Consider the following 13,909-nt stretch of genomic DNA (forward strand, 5'->3'; position numbering starts at 1 on the left):
GACGAAATCGTATTCAGCAATCATTCTATGTGGGGGCGCTATTGTACAAAGACATAGAACTGTAAAGATTGGACATAGTGCATAATGCAGTTCAATTTTGCTATTAAACCATAGAGGGTGTTTATGTATAACATACAACTAACATAACACGACGGCAACAAAATCAAGTATATCATAATTTTATGTCACCATAATGGAATATAACATTATGTTAGACCTCCAGCACCATCTGCCGATGTATAGTAGCAATCTAAATGTCCCATCTTGTTATATTTTATGTCTTTGTATTGTATGGGCATGCTTACGAAGTATGGACTCGCTCATCGTTGCAGAATCTTCGAAAAATTTTGAATTTTTGTGAATGAGTGGAACGATATGTGGTGTGTGAAAACGTTCGGGTATGTTCTGAGACACACTTCACCGCTTACTTCACCTCTCACTCAAGCATTTTGTTTACGCCATAGGAGTAAATGAGGTGAACAAAGTGCTTGAGGTGTGAAGTGAGAGGTGAAGTGTGTCTCAGAAAATACCCGATTATTTCGATGAAGCGCATTTTCATACCCCCAGCCTTTAGGCTAACGAGTTTGATACGATCAAAAATGTGCCTAATCGAAATGTTTGGACGAAATCCCTTTCAGATATATTTACATTTAACCTATGTCCTTGTTTGTCTGGCTGGTGCGCACGATAACTCATGAACAGAGATCAATAGTATTTCAGGTAGTTTGACATTTGTAGCTACACTTTCTGGCTTTTAGGGTTGCCAGTGGTAACGAAACTTCTCTACCAAAAATGTGCTCCACGTTTTTAGACGAAATTAGCTATAATTTGGTTCCTGGTGGTCAAGTAGCTTCACCACCTAATATTGTGGACAGAAAGAAAACTACACCTAACGAGGGTATATACACTTTCATACGGACAATCTGTGCCTCATCGAACTAATTGTTTTAGACCCCAATTATGTTTGGACGAAATCTGATTCAGACAATTTGGAGTTGATTTAGCCATGTTCGTCCGTCTGTCTGTCTGCCTGGCTGTAACTCTGTAATGGATCAACCGATTCGGCCCAAAATTTGGCTTTCGTAATATTTTGTCCAAACATAGTTTAAGTTCGAAGATGGGCTGTGTCAGTCCACTCCTTCCAGTACCTCCCCCACAAAAGTTCGAAAATGTTCGGAAAATTTTTTGCGCACGATAACTCTTGTTGGCATCGTCAACTTTCTACCAGACATAGATTAGGTTCAAATATGGACTCAATCGGTCCACTCCTTCGGGCACCTCCCACACAAAATTTCGGAAAAGTTCAGTTTAGGATCTGCACTCGAATCGCTTTGATTTTTGTTGTAACAACTTATTATCACTGCTCCGGTACTTATTATATTATTATTATATTATCACGACGGTACAAGTTTCATTAGGGGCAAGTCCATATTTCCTGAGAAAATAGCCTGAAAGGTGCAAAAAGCCACTATGACACCGTGTGTAGTGATTGGACCGCAAGATAACTCTTGAACGGATCTGCCGATTCGGTCCAAAAATTTGGCCTTCGTAATATTATTGTTCAAACTTAGTTTAAGTTCGAAGATAAGCCATATCGGTTCACTTCTTCACCTATTCAGGGACAAGTCCATACTTCTTGAGAAAACAGCCCGAAAGGTGTAAAAAACCCTATAACACCATATTTAGTGGCTGGAGATAACGATAACTCTCGAACTGATCAACCGATTTGGTCCACAATTTGGCCTTCGTCATATTTTCAGTTCGAAGATGAACGGGACAACCAATTAGGTCCAAACTTTGGATCTCCTAATATTTTGTCCAAATTTAGTTGAACTTCTAAAATGCCCATATCGGTCCTCTCCTTAGGGTACCTCCCCCACAAACGTTAAACATTTGTGCCTAAGTGCATTTTAGGGTTAGTTTGAAGGTCCTTTGGAAATGTGTACCGATACTACTGTGCGTTGTGGTCCTGTTTACAGCTATATTATGTTGTCCGTGGACAAGTCCATGCTTCCTGGCATACTGCTCCAAAAGTAATACGATGACCCACTGAAATGAATATAGCTCCCACTAGTCATTTCAGTGGGTCATCTACCGAAAAGATATGACTCCCAAAATAAGACCCACTTCCATAATGGACTATGTCGGTCCATTCCTTCAAATACCTCCTCCGCAACACTTTTGAACTGTAATCATAATCCACATTTTTGACGTCAAGTTCAAAAGGCCTAAATGCATTCAATCTGTCCGTAGATGAAAGCTTCAATTCACATAGGCTGAGGGTATATCTATGTCGGCAAAGCCGACTGTTACTTTTTTACTTGTTTTTTTTTCTAAAATGGGTGCAAAGTGGTCCGAATTTTGTACAATTTATTATTTTCAGTCCACTGCTTCGGTTACCTTCCACACAAAATTTCACGGAACGTTCTGACAGTTTCGTAGCATATAGTCTTTGCGGTCCCCAAACAATATATTTCTCTGAAATAAAGCTCTCGATAACGGACGAGCGGATTAACGCATAACGGATTATGTGGTTAAAAATTAACTTCAAAAAAACCTATTTAAGGAAGTACTTCCTTCCTATGACATCCCATGTAAAAATAATGATTTTAACGGTCAAAATATAAGTAGTTACTACTGCCAAAATTTACTGAATAAAGTCATTATTTGGTATTGAATTTTTTTTTGCTGCGTTATTCCAAATATATTTTTGTCGGCAATTCATATTTCCAAAAAGGGCCACAAAATCTGAAAATTATCTGATACATAATTATTGGGGAAAAGGATTTCAACTGGGTATCCGGTATTCATTTCTATATTGTCAGTAGATGAAAGTTTAAATTCACACGGACTGAGGGTATATCTCTGTCCGCAAAGCCGACTGATACTTTTTTAGATCCCAATACTTCCTTTCCAAGTATTTAGGGTCACTCCTCTGACACTAACGTTTTTAGTTGTATTTGTACACTTTTTTTTACAACACTATAATTTTATTATCAATACTTCTATTGATAATGGATTGAATGTTCCCAGAAACCGGAACGCCAAAGTGGTATTCTTGCAATATAAAAAGGATTATGTTTTTGGTGTACTGTGTTGATTGGATCTGTCAGTGGAATAAGAAAATAAATAAACAAATGCCTATTTTTAAATTTTGAAATCGATTCAGAGTTCACCTGGGTCCACAATTCCGTTTTTTACACAGACGTAGACTGAGATATTTAGATTTAGGCCGACCTTCTTTTTTACTTTTGTGAGGGAGATACCGGAAAGAGTGATCTATATTGACCATTTTCGAACCTAATGTATGCTTGGAAGAAATACTACAATGTGTAATGTTTGGACTGGATTGTGGCCCTAAGGTTTTTTACCGCCTGTTCATGTATGTCGCACGAAAAACCGTACGAAAGAAAAGCAGTCACTCACTTCCGTCTAAAAATGCGTTAATGTACATATTTCGCAAACTATTGAGCGACTGCAGTTACGTATCCCATGCGAAATACTACTAATTTAAATGTACATTTGTACAACTATGTTCCATAAATGAGAGCCAAATGAGAAATAAAAACAAAATCCACATATACAAACAAACATTGGAATATGTGCGATTTGTTTTGTTTGAGAAAATAAAATGTGTCGGTATTATTTTATTTAATTGATTTCTTCACAATAATGAATGAAACCGCCATTAAAACGTGTCTATAAATTTTTTATTTTGTTTCAAGAATGTGTTGCGTATATTTGTTTTAAGATTTTCTGTGTTATTCGCGTGTTTACGTTCTACTCGACAGCTACAAATCAAGTGAGTGATTTTGAAATCCTCTTTCTACAAGAGACAGTCCTTTTGAAATACATACATAAACCCAAATTAACAGGAAAAGTGTATGTTTACGTGTTATTTAGAATGGCTTGTCCGCCGCATAGATTTTCGTTTTGAAGGTGTTTACATGAACAGAAAATGATTTTTTCGACTTCCGAAGCGCAAGAATCCTTTCGGTCGGGTATGTTCTGAGACACACTTCACCTCTCACTTTACGCTTCGAGCGTTTTGTTCACCCCTTTTTTGCGAATTTCTTGAGGTTAAGATGCATTAGGGTATTTAAAAAGAATAGTACACTCTAGCCCGTCCATAAAATACTCGAAAAATAAGCGTAAATGGGGCAAACAAAATGTTTGAGGAGTGAAGTGAGGGGTGAAGTGTGTCTCAGAACATACCCGATTATTTGCGAAATTATGACCTTGCCCACGTGAATATTACATTGCTGCAAAAAGGACCACACAAAATAACATCGGTAAAAATTTCTTAATTGAACTTTTTGAATTTTGAGTGATGTTGTCGAAGACTGTTTTTCGTTTGTATGGAAACTCTCCAGACAAATGGAATATTCTGATTTTCAAGTATGATGGATTTGAAATTTTATTTTCCATAAACTTTCAATAATTTCTTAGACTTACTTAAAAGAATATCAAATTTTCGTTCAACTTTTTCTTCATTTCACTATCATTAAAAATTAAACCTTCAATACACACAAAAACAAAGAAATCCTATTTAATACTAATACTACTACAACAAGTTAAAAACGATTAATTAATTCTACACCGATCAATCTATTTTATAAATCTATTTACATATTAAACAATAGAATTGTAAATTATATTATACACCACAATGTTAACATGAAATGCTCTACATTTTTTGATATAAAAATCTTTTGCTAAAAGTGGGTTTTTGAATAAACGGAAGAAGAAGAAGAAGGAGAACTAAAGAAAACAAATGGAATTAACTAATTTAAAGACGATTAAGAATAAAATAATATGTAATTGAAAAAACAAGTAGACGACTTATGTGTGTTTAGTTGAATATACATATAACAAATATATAGGTCATTATAAAATATATAATTACCATGTGGGCTGAAAAGTCGAGGAAACGAAATATGTAAACCCTCTAATATTACAAATATTACAAAGTAAATATATTTTGAAAGGAAAATGGGACACTGTAACTATGGCCTGGCACAAAGTAAATTGTTGCCGCAACAATATGTTTATAGTAGGCCAGATAATATATCTAAAGAAAAAAATAGGGTATCGTAATTATGTAAAATATATCTTGTTACTGTAACAATATATTTTGTGCCAGACCACATAATATGGATTATGGAAAAAATATCTATTTTTGTTTTTGTTTACTTACTTTTCTGCCCATATGTTATCGGTAATTAGGCAACAACAAAAAACAACAAGAAAATAAGCAATCCAAATTAATCCCTCCTTCCATTACTCGGTTTTTCAAATAAATGAGAAAATAAAAAATGAATTTTAAAAAAGTCTAACTAAAACAACAGTAACAACAAATTGTAGTTTATGAAAGTAGAATATTACCAACAAAAATAAATAATTAATTAAACAAATTACATGCAGATCAACTCTCTGTCACTCCAATCTACCTAGTCCCCCCACCACCCCGAAAAACCGGTTAACAAAATTTACAAAAACAACTTGAAAGAAACAAACAAAAATGATAGCAACTTATAATCAGAAATCAAATCCAACAACTCAATTACAAAATAGGTATATTATATACAATTAATAAACAAACAAAACAACAAAAAAAATCCACAAAAATATTAAAAAAATTAATAAATTAAAAAATATATATTTAACATACAAATTATAAACAAATTTAGAAGATGAACAAATTTATGTATGAAAATCTAAAAAATTCTAGAAATTATAACAAATTATTAATTAAAGACACACACACACACACACAAAGAAGATACAAGCAACAAAAACAACAACATTCTGTTAATTAAGAATTAAATAAACAGAAATTAAAGAAAATACATTTTTAAATTTACGTATTGATATTTAAAAGTTGGTCTATTAAAGAAAATTTCTAAATTTAAAAATTGGCTAATTGACAATTGCGAAAAAAGTTGGTCCAATCAAAACAGTTTGTAGGAATGAAATATTGTGTATTGTGTTTTAAAGGAACTAAATTGTGACAAAGTATTGAATAACAAAAAATAAAAACAAAAGCAGAAGCAACAACAAATTGGAAAGCATATTTTTATTTATTTAGCATTAACAAATTACCAATTATTATATTATGAAATTGTGTTGAAATTAAAGAATATAAATTATATATAACAAATATTAGATAAATGTTTTTTTTTATTTTGGGGACTCAACTGACATTTATGGCTAATTAGAAAGAAAGGGAAATTAGATGGGGGTTAAGAAAAATACCAAAAGGTTGTACCAGGCTATTTACCGAACGGGTAAAGCTAGCACCTTGAAAATTGGAATGTAGTTTGCAGTTGGTATGCGGATGTGTATTTAGATTAAATAACAAGTAAAAAAGTAGCAAAAAAAAACTTATGTATTTAGGGGGATAGATAGGGAGGTACCGGAAGGAGTGGACCTACCAGCACCACCTTCGAATTCCATCTAATATTCGAAGAAATATTACGATATCCAAAGTGTAGACGAACGCAGTATTCGAGCTCTCCAACCACTCACTACATATTGTGACATAGAGGTTTTTTACAATTTTCGGGCTGTTTTCTCAAGAAGTATAGACTTACCTCTGAAAAAAACTTTTACTGTCGTAATTGAAGCAGTGAATGCAAGTTGCTTCAACAAAAACCAAAGTGATTCGAGAGCTGTTCTTAAAGAAAATTTTGTGTGGGAGGTACCCCAACGAGTGGACAAATATAGTCCATATTCGAACCTGATCTATATCTGCTAGATATATTAGGATGTGTAAAGTATGGACCAAATCGGTCACTCCCATCAAAAGTTATCGTGCGAACAATTTTGAACTTTTGTGGGGTAGGTACCTGAAGGACTGGACCGATATGGCTTATCTTCGAACTTAAACTAAGTTTGCACAAAATATTACGAAGGCCACATTTTGGAACGAATCGGCAGATCCCTTCGAGAGTTATCTTGCGCTCCAACCAATACACGGTGTCATAGGGTTTTTTTGCAACTTTCAGGCTATTTTCTCAGGAAGTATGGACTTGCCCTTGATGAAACTTGTACCGTCATATGGGGGCAGTGAATACAACTTGCTACAAGAAAAATCAAAGCGATCCGAGAGCAGGTCCTAAACTGAACTTTTCCGAAAATTTTTGTCGAGGTACCCGAAGGAGTGGACCGATTGAGTCCATATTGGAACCTTATCTAAGTCTGGTAGAATTTTCACGATGTGCAAAGTATGGACCAAATTTTCGGAGTAGTTTACTTGCCACATGGTCAAGTAAATAATTTTGAAGAATTTCATTATGAGCTTTTTGTCAGGTATTCGAATATAGTCGTGGTTGGAGACTTTAATTATAACCTATTCGACCTATTCTGAGCATATGAGATCGTTATGTTCAGCGTGATGCATTCATTGAATATCATGATTATAATAGAATTAAATGGGATGATTTTCACCAGTTTTTATCGACTGTTAATGTCGATTCTTTCTCTTTTATAGCAGATACCAATGAACAGCTTGAAGTTTTGAATTATATTATATCACGCCTGCATTCATTTGTACCTGTTATTAAAAAGAAACAAGTAAAAAAGTGTCAGTCGGCTTTGCCGACAGATATATACCCTCAGCCAATGTGAAGTGAAACTTTAACCTACGGATAGATCGAATGTATTTAAGGTCTCTTCAGAATTTTGTGGCCGTTTTTGGACATTTGAACTTGCCGACAAAAATCTGGATTAGGAATGAACTGGACTAAGGGAGGTCCGGTATGGTCCATTTTAGAAGATAAACTAAATTTTGACAATATATAAGGAGATCCAAAGTTTGGAAAAAATAGGTTGCCCCATTCAAGTGATATCGTCATAGCATTTTGGTCATAGCGCCATGAAACTAGGTTTGGATATAATATGACGAAGACCCAAAGTTTGGACCAAATCGGTTGAACAGCTCGAGAGTTATCGTGCTCCCCGACCGTCACATATAGTGACATAGGGGTTTTTTACACCTTCGGGCTGTTTTCCCCCGAAATATGGACTTGCCGATGAAAAAACTTTTACCGTCGTAATGGAGGTAGCGAATGCAAATCGATTCGACAAAAATCAAAGCGATTCGAGAGCAGGTCTTAAAGTGAACTTATCCGAAGTTTTGTGTGAGAGGTACCAGAAGGAGTAGACAACTATAGTCCATATTCGAACCTGATTTATATCTGGTAGATATATTAGGATGTGCAAAGTATGGATTACATCGGTCACTCCCTTCAAGAGTTATCGTGCGCACACTTTTTCCGAACATTTTTGAACTATTGTGGGGGCGGTACCTGAAGGAGTGAAACGATATGGCTTGTCTTCGAATTTAAACTATGTTTGGAAAAAATATTACGAAGGCAAAATGTTGGACCGAATCGGCAGATCCCTTCGAGAGTTATCTTGCGCTCCAACCACTGCACACGGTGCCATAGGGGCTTTTTGCATCTTTCTGGCTATTTGCTCGGGATGTATGGACTTGCCCCTGATGAAACTTATACCGTCGTATGGGGGGCAGTTAATACAAGTTGTTGCAACAAAAGTCGAAGCGATTCGAGAGCAGGTTCTAATCTGAACTAATCCGAAATTTTGTGTGGGATGTATCCGAAGAAGTTAACCGATTGAGTCCATATTGGAACCTCATCTACGTCTAGTATAAAGTTCACGATGTGCAAAGTATGGATCAAATCGGTTACTTCCTTCAAGAGTTATCGTGCAAACAAATTTTCCGAACATTTGTGGGGGAGGGACAGGAAGGAGTTGACCGATATAGTCCATCTTCGAACTTAAACTAGGTTTGGGCAAAATATTACGAATGCCAAATTTTGAAATGAATCGGTTAATCCATTCGAGAGTTATCATGCGCTCCAGCCAGCCAGACAGACAGACATTGCTAAATCAACTACAAATTGTGGGTCTAAAAGCAATATTTCCATGAGGCACATTTTGCCCGTATGAAAGTGTATATGAAGAAAAGACAAAATTTTTTAGTTTTCCACAAAAAAAAAAATTAAAAAAATTTTTTTAAGCTACATGAATGATTTTTGGTACATAGATTGGGAAAAAAATCCCATTCTTAAATCTGTTCGAGATACTAATTTTGGTTGTTGCGCGCAAAAGTTATGGCGGTTTCAATTCTGATAAAAAGAAAAAAATCTTTAAAAGACTCGAATCATTATATTGAGATACTCTCTTAATTAGGGGCTCCCTACATACTATATGGTTACTTAGGTCCCGTAACCCTAGTGAAAAAGTTGTAAATTTTCGCGGAAATTAGGAAAGCATTCAAAACAATTGGTAGTTTACAACTTGTTCTAATAAAATTCAAGCTGTTTATGCATCTGAAAAATATATAAAAAATATGTACGTAATCTAAACATTGCGAAAATTCAAATGAAACCAAAACTATACAAATCCGTTTAGCGGTTTGCATATTATAGCAAAAAACAAAAAATATATTGAGGAAATTTATAAAATTTTTGTAAGAGAAAATATTTATTAAAATTTATTTTGTGAGTTAGTTGAACAAAATGTAAGAAAAATAGTTCGGAGTTTTTCTTCTATTTAATTAAATTCCACGCAATAAATCACATTTTTTATTCTAATCACTTCTCGAAAACACGCTAACATCTAGCAGAAGATATGGATATCTTTCAAATAAATGTTGGGTTCCTTTAAATGGGGTATAATCTTGAAATAAAATCGTATCGGGTAATGTTCATTTTGAAATGCGTGTAAATCGCGAAATCCTCAAAATCACTTGATGCGCATGCGGTTTACCAATACAGCGAATTCTTCTCTTTTAATTTGTACACATTTGCCAGGATTTACTTTGGCCGCTAAGATGTAGCATCGTCTGCAGTTTAGTGTGCAACAAACTGTATTACGCTTATATTTTGCACAAAGTGCATACACTTTTTATGCGCATCCGATTTCACTATCAACCGTGAAAAAATACATCGATCTAAACATATTTCAATAAAATCCATCAAGAACCGTGGATGTAGCATCACACAGTATTTTTTGGATAAATCGGAGACAGCTCCCTTGCCACTAAATTTTTCAAACCGCTGTTTTCGCACAAACGCGAGTGATGATTCACTTTCTTCATTGAAATGGAAACGATCCACATAAAACGCGAATTAGTCAGCGATATTTTGAAAAATATTTTTCGCAAATTTTTCAATTTTTGCAGTAGCCATTTCCGCCGTTCTAGTAGGTGGATTTTTACGATCTGTGATTCATATGATCAGGATCGTCGAAAAACTAAAATATCGCGGGGTACCAGCACACTCAAAACGATATTGTAAATACTGTACCCAAAAAATAGGTTTTTTAGAAAAAATATCGCACTAAATATTGGCCTTTGGCAGTAGATTACTCTGCTTCTGTCTGGGCTACATACTTAATATATATATCAGATTATGCGAAATCGCGAGTTCTTTAGTCCTATAATTGGTTTTTCGAAATATCCGGATGCGCGTCCCAGTTACATAAAAAATACAAAAAACACCTGAAATCCGGCTTCAAAATGTCAGCATCCATAAATGGTGGATGCAGTGGAAATTTTGGAAAGTGATACATTAGAAGTGTTATCTTCATTTTGTGTTCTCCAACTTTTACTTTGGACAGATGTCCGTCATTTGAATGGTTTAATCAGAAATCGAATAGCAATGTATAAAACCTGTTTAGATTCAACGTTTTTTACCTATGGTTTTTCCTTTACGCGGTCGTAACTACGACGTACATTAATTTTTTTTGCTAAATTTTTGAGCTTTGTACAAAAACATCTAAATTAATCCAGCAATAGTCATAGTTACTGGCAAACTACAATAGTTCGCGTATTATAATAGTGCAAACCTTGGCTTCATGGAAACTAAAAAATTTTGACTTTTCCTCATATACCCTCGTTAGCATAAATGCTGAGGGTATAAAAATCAAGAAAAAAGCCCTTTTATAGCTCTACCTTAATACAATGCCTGATGTGTTTGTGTCTTAAGTCTTTTGTTTTTTGACGAATGTACATACGATGAATCCGAGTTTCACCCTATCAGAATTCGCGAACTGTTAACATATTCTATAAAGTATGACTACAATTCATTAAAATGAAGTGTTTTAGGAGGGATCCTAAAATGTCGACCATTAAAATTAATTTTCGTGAAAGCTGTGTTGGCATCAATGTAGAAAAATGAGTAAAAATGGTTTGAAGCCAACAAGTTTTTTTGTTCCCATACGATTTCTGGCTTAACCTTACATTTTATAGACCTATCCCCAAAGAAAGAATCACAGAATACTCCATGGGCAACAAGATTGTAGTGTATGATTTTTCGATTTATCCACTGCATCCACCTAAAATTGATGCTGACATTTTGAAGCCGGAATTTCTGGGTTTTTTGAAGTTTTTTAATAATCCGGACGCGCAAGAAGATAATATTCCAAACTCTTAACACGATTATAGAATTCGTGATTTTACGTCGTTTGATGCATATCTCATGAGTGTGCTCCTTACTGCATCCTAGTAATTGGAGTCGAAAGGCCAAAATTTGATGCGTGAATTTTCTTACAAAACCTATTTTTTGCGTGTAAAATTTACAACTGTCATTCCATTTCCTTTGAAACCCGCGTGAATTTAGTTTTTTACGCGACGGTTCTAATGATGCCTTCCGCGATCGAATCCATCTACTAAAACCGCGGATATAGATACCTTCAAAATCGGAAAATCAGCAAAAATATGTTTTGACAAATCCGCGCACTAAATCGCGATTTTCTTTAAAAATTTTTACATGAATGGAATCCTTTACTGGCAATTATAATATTTGCGAAAACGCGTGTCATAAAAGAAAAGAGATACGCGAGTAATATGGGTCTTTCACAAAAAATTGAATGTGGAGGCACATCCGCGGTTCTTGAAGAATCTAATTAAAATTGGTATATTTTGACGTATTTTTGATAGGCGCTGTTGAAACCGGAAGCGCATCAAAATCGTATGCACATTGCGCGACTTTTACCAACTTTAAGGTTTTTTGCAGTGCGTGATGCAACTGGCGGCACACAACGGCCGCTGATTGAAGCATCGAAATATGCATAAATATTGAAAGAGATTGATTCGCTTTATCCAAAATCGGATGCGCATCAACCGACTTTAACTAATTCGCGAATTACAGGCTTTTTAATTTTCATATCTTTTAAATGATAGTAATTTCAATATTACTCTTAATTTCCTATCCTTATAAGTTATCACAGTAAGCAGTTAAGCTTTCACGATGGTAAACCATATATTTTGATAAAATTTTAGCAGAATACTTTAATTTATGTATTCGATTTTAGCGAAATAGTTGGATAACTCTCAAATATTTTTTTCTAATTTTTCGAAACAAACCAAAAAATATATTTGTAACAATATTTTCCAACAATGAGTTGTTTCTTTTTTGTTGTTGTTATAGTATGCAATTTATAAAGCCAATGTTTATAATTTTGGTTTCACATTTTTTACGCGTTGTCTAGTTTCTGTACATATTTTTAATTAAGTTTTTTAGGGGTCTATACGGACTCTGAGTTAGTATAATTTAAATTTATTGCCAGATTGGTTTAATTTTTTTGATTTTCCGCGAAATTAAAAACACATTTTGGAAATTTTGGTGCATCTACGGAGGGATATCAAATGCTGTTACTGATATATACTTACATTTTCTCAATACAAAAAATAAGAAATTTTAAAATATTTTTTCTTTATAAGAGGATAAAAACCGCTATAACTTTTGCGCGCATCGGCCAATTTCGTGAACGCGAGCAGATTTGAAACCAGATTTTTTTCCTTTAACTCTATAAATAATCGTAGATGCGCTCGCGAAAATTTTTTTTAATTTTTTTCAAATGGAATTGCAAAGGAATTTTGTTATTTGCCATATCGCCATTAATGGTTTACATTTCCGTTTGTTTTCTCTTGTAATGAATACATGATACTTTGCCAATCATCTTACACTATCAAGAAGGGTGTTAAAATGCAAAAAAGTTGACAGGAGAAAATGAAAACCGACACAAATACGTTAATTAATTTAATATGTACCCAGCAAAATGTTCGATGACAAATCATGAGTTGAATCATGGGTGCAAGTGACATGTCATAGGTGAAAATTTAGGTGAATCACCAATGACATTTACAAGGGAGTGACACACACTTTCACCAATTCATTGTCATAGCATTTTGCATCAGTTCATCATCATAGCATCTTGCACCAGTTCATCATCATAGCATCTTGCACCAGTTCATTGGCATGGCATTTTGCACCAGTTCATTGTCATGGCATCTTGCACCAGTTCATTGTCATGGCTTCTTGCACCAGTTCATTGTCATGGCTTCTTGCACCAATGCTTTGGATCCGGATTTTAGCCAATCAGAAATAAAATTTGCAATACAATTATGTAAATTGTTGAATTAATAAGAATACAATGCACAGATGGTTTGTATCGCCACACAGAGGGGAAATTTGTGTTAAAAGTTGATCAAAAGCCCTAGAAAGCTCATTTATAGTCCGATTGCCATAAAATTTTGCACAAAGCATATCTTCTGTATAAGTATTAATCCTATAGAAAATTATGAAAATCGGTCCAGACTTGGATGCAGCTTTCATACATATTCGCATCTGATATGAGATAAAAATGCACCAAAATCACTGAAATTTGACACATGCAACCTGAACTAGCCTAAAAAACATTGAGCCAATTTTCAAACAAATCGGTACAGATGTATATATAGTCCCACATACATATATTTCATTCCAAATTTTATTTTTTTGAAACTTACTTAAATTAAATTTTTCTCAATTCACATGAGAAAAGCCGTGAATGTTTCTGAATAATGCAAACATATTTGATAGTTGTCGGTTTGTTCTGA

Source organism: Musca autumnalis, unplaced genomic scaffold, assembly GCF_047663935.1.
Source record: "Musca autumnalis isolate F117 unplaced genomic scaffold, ASM4766393v1 scaffold_1, whole genome shotgun sequence".
NCBI classification, from domain to species: domain Eukaryota; kingdom Metazoa; phylum Arthropoda; class Insecta; order Diptera; family Muscidae; genus Musca; species Musca autumnalis.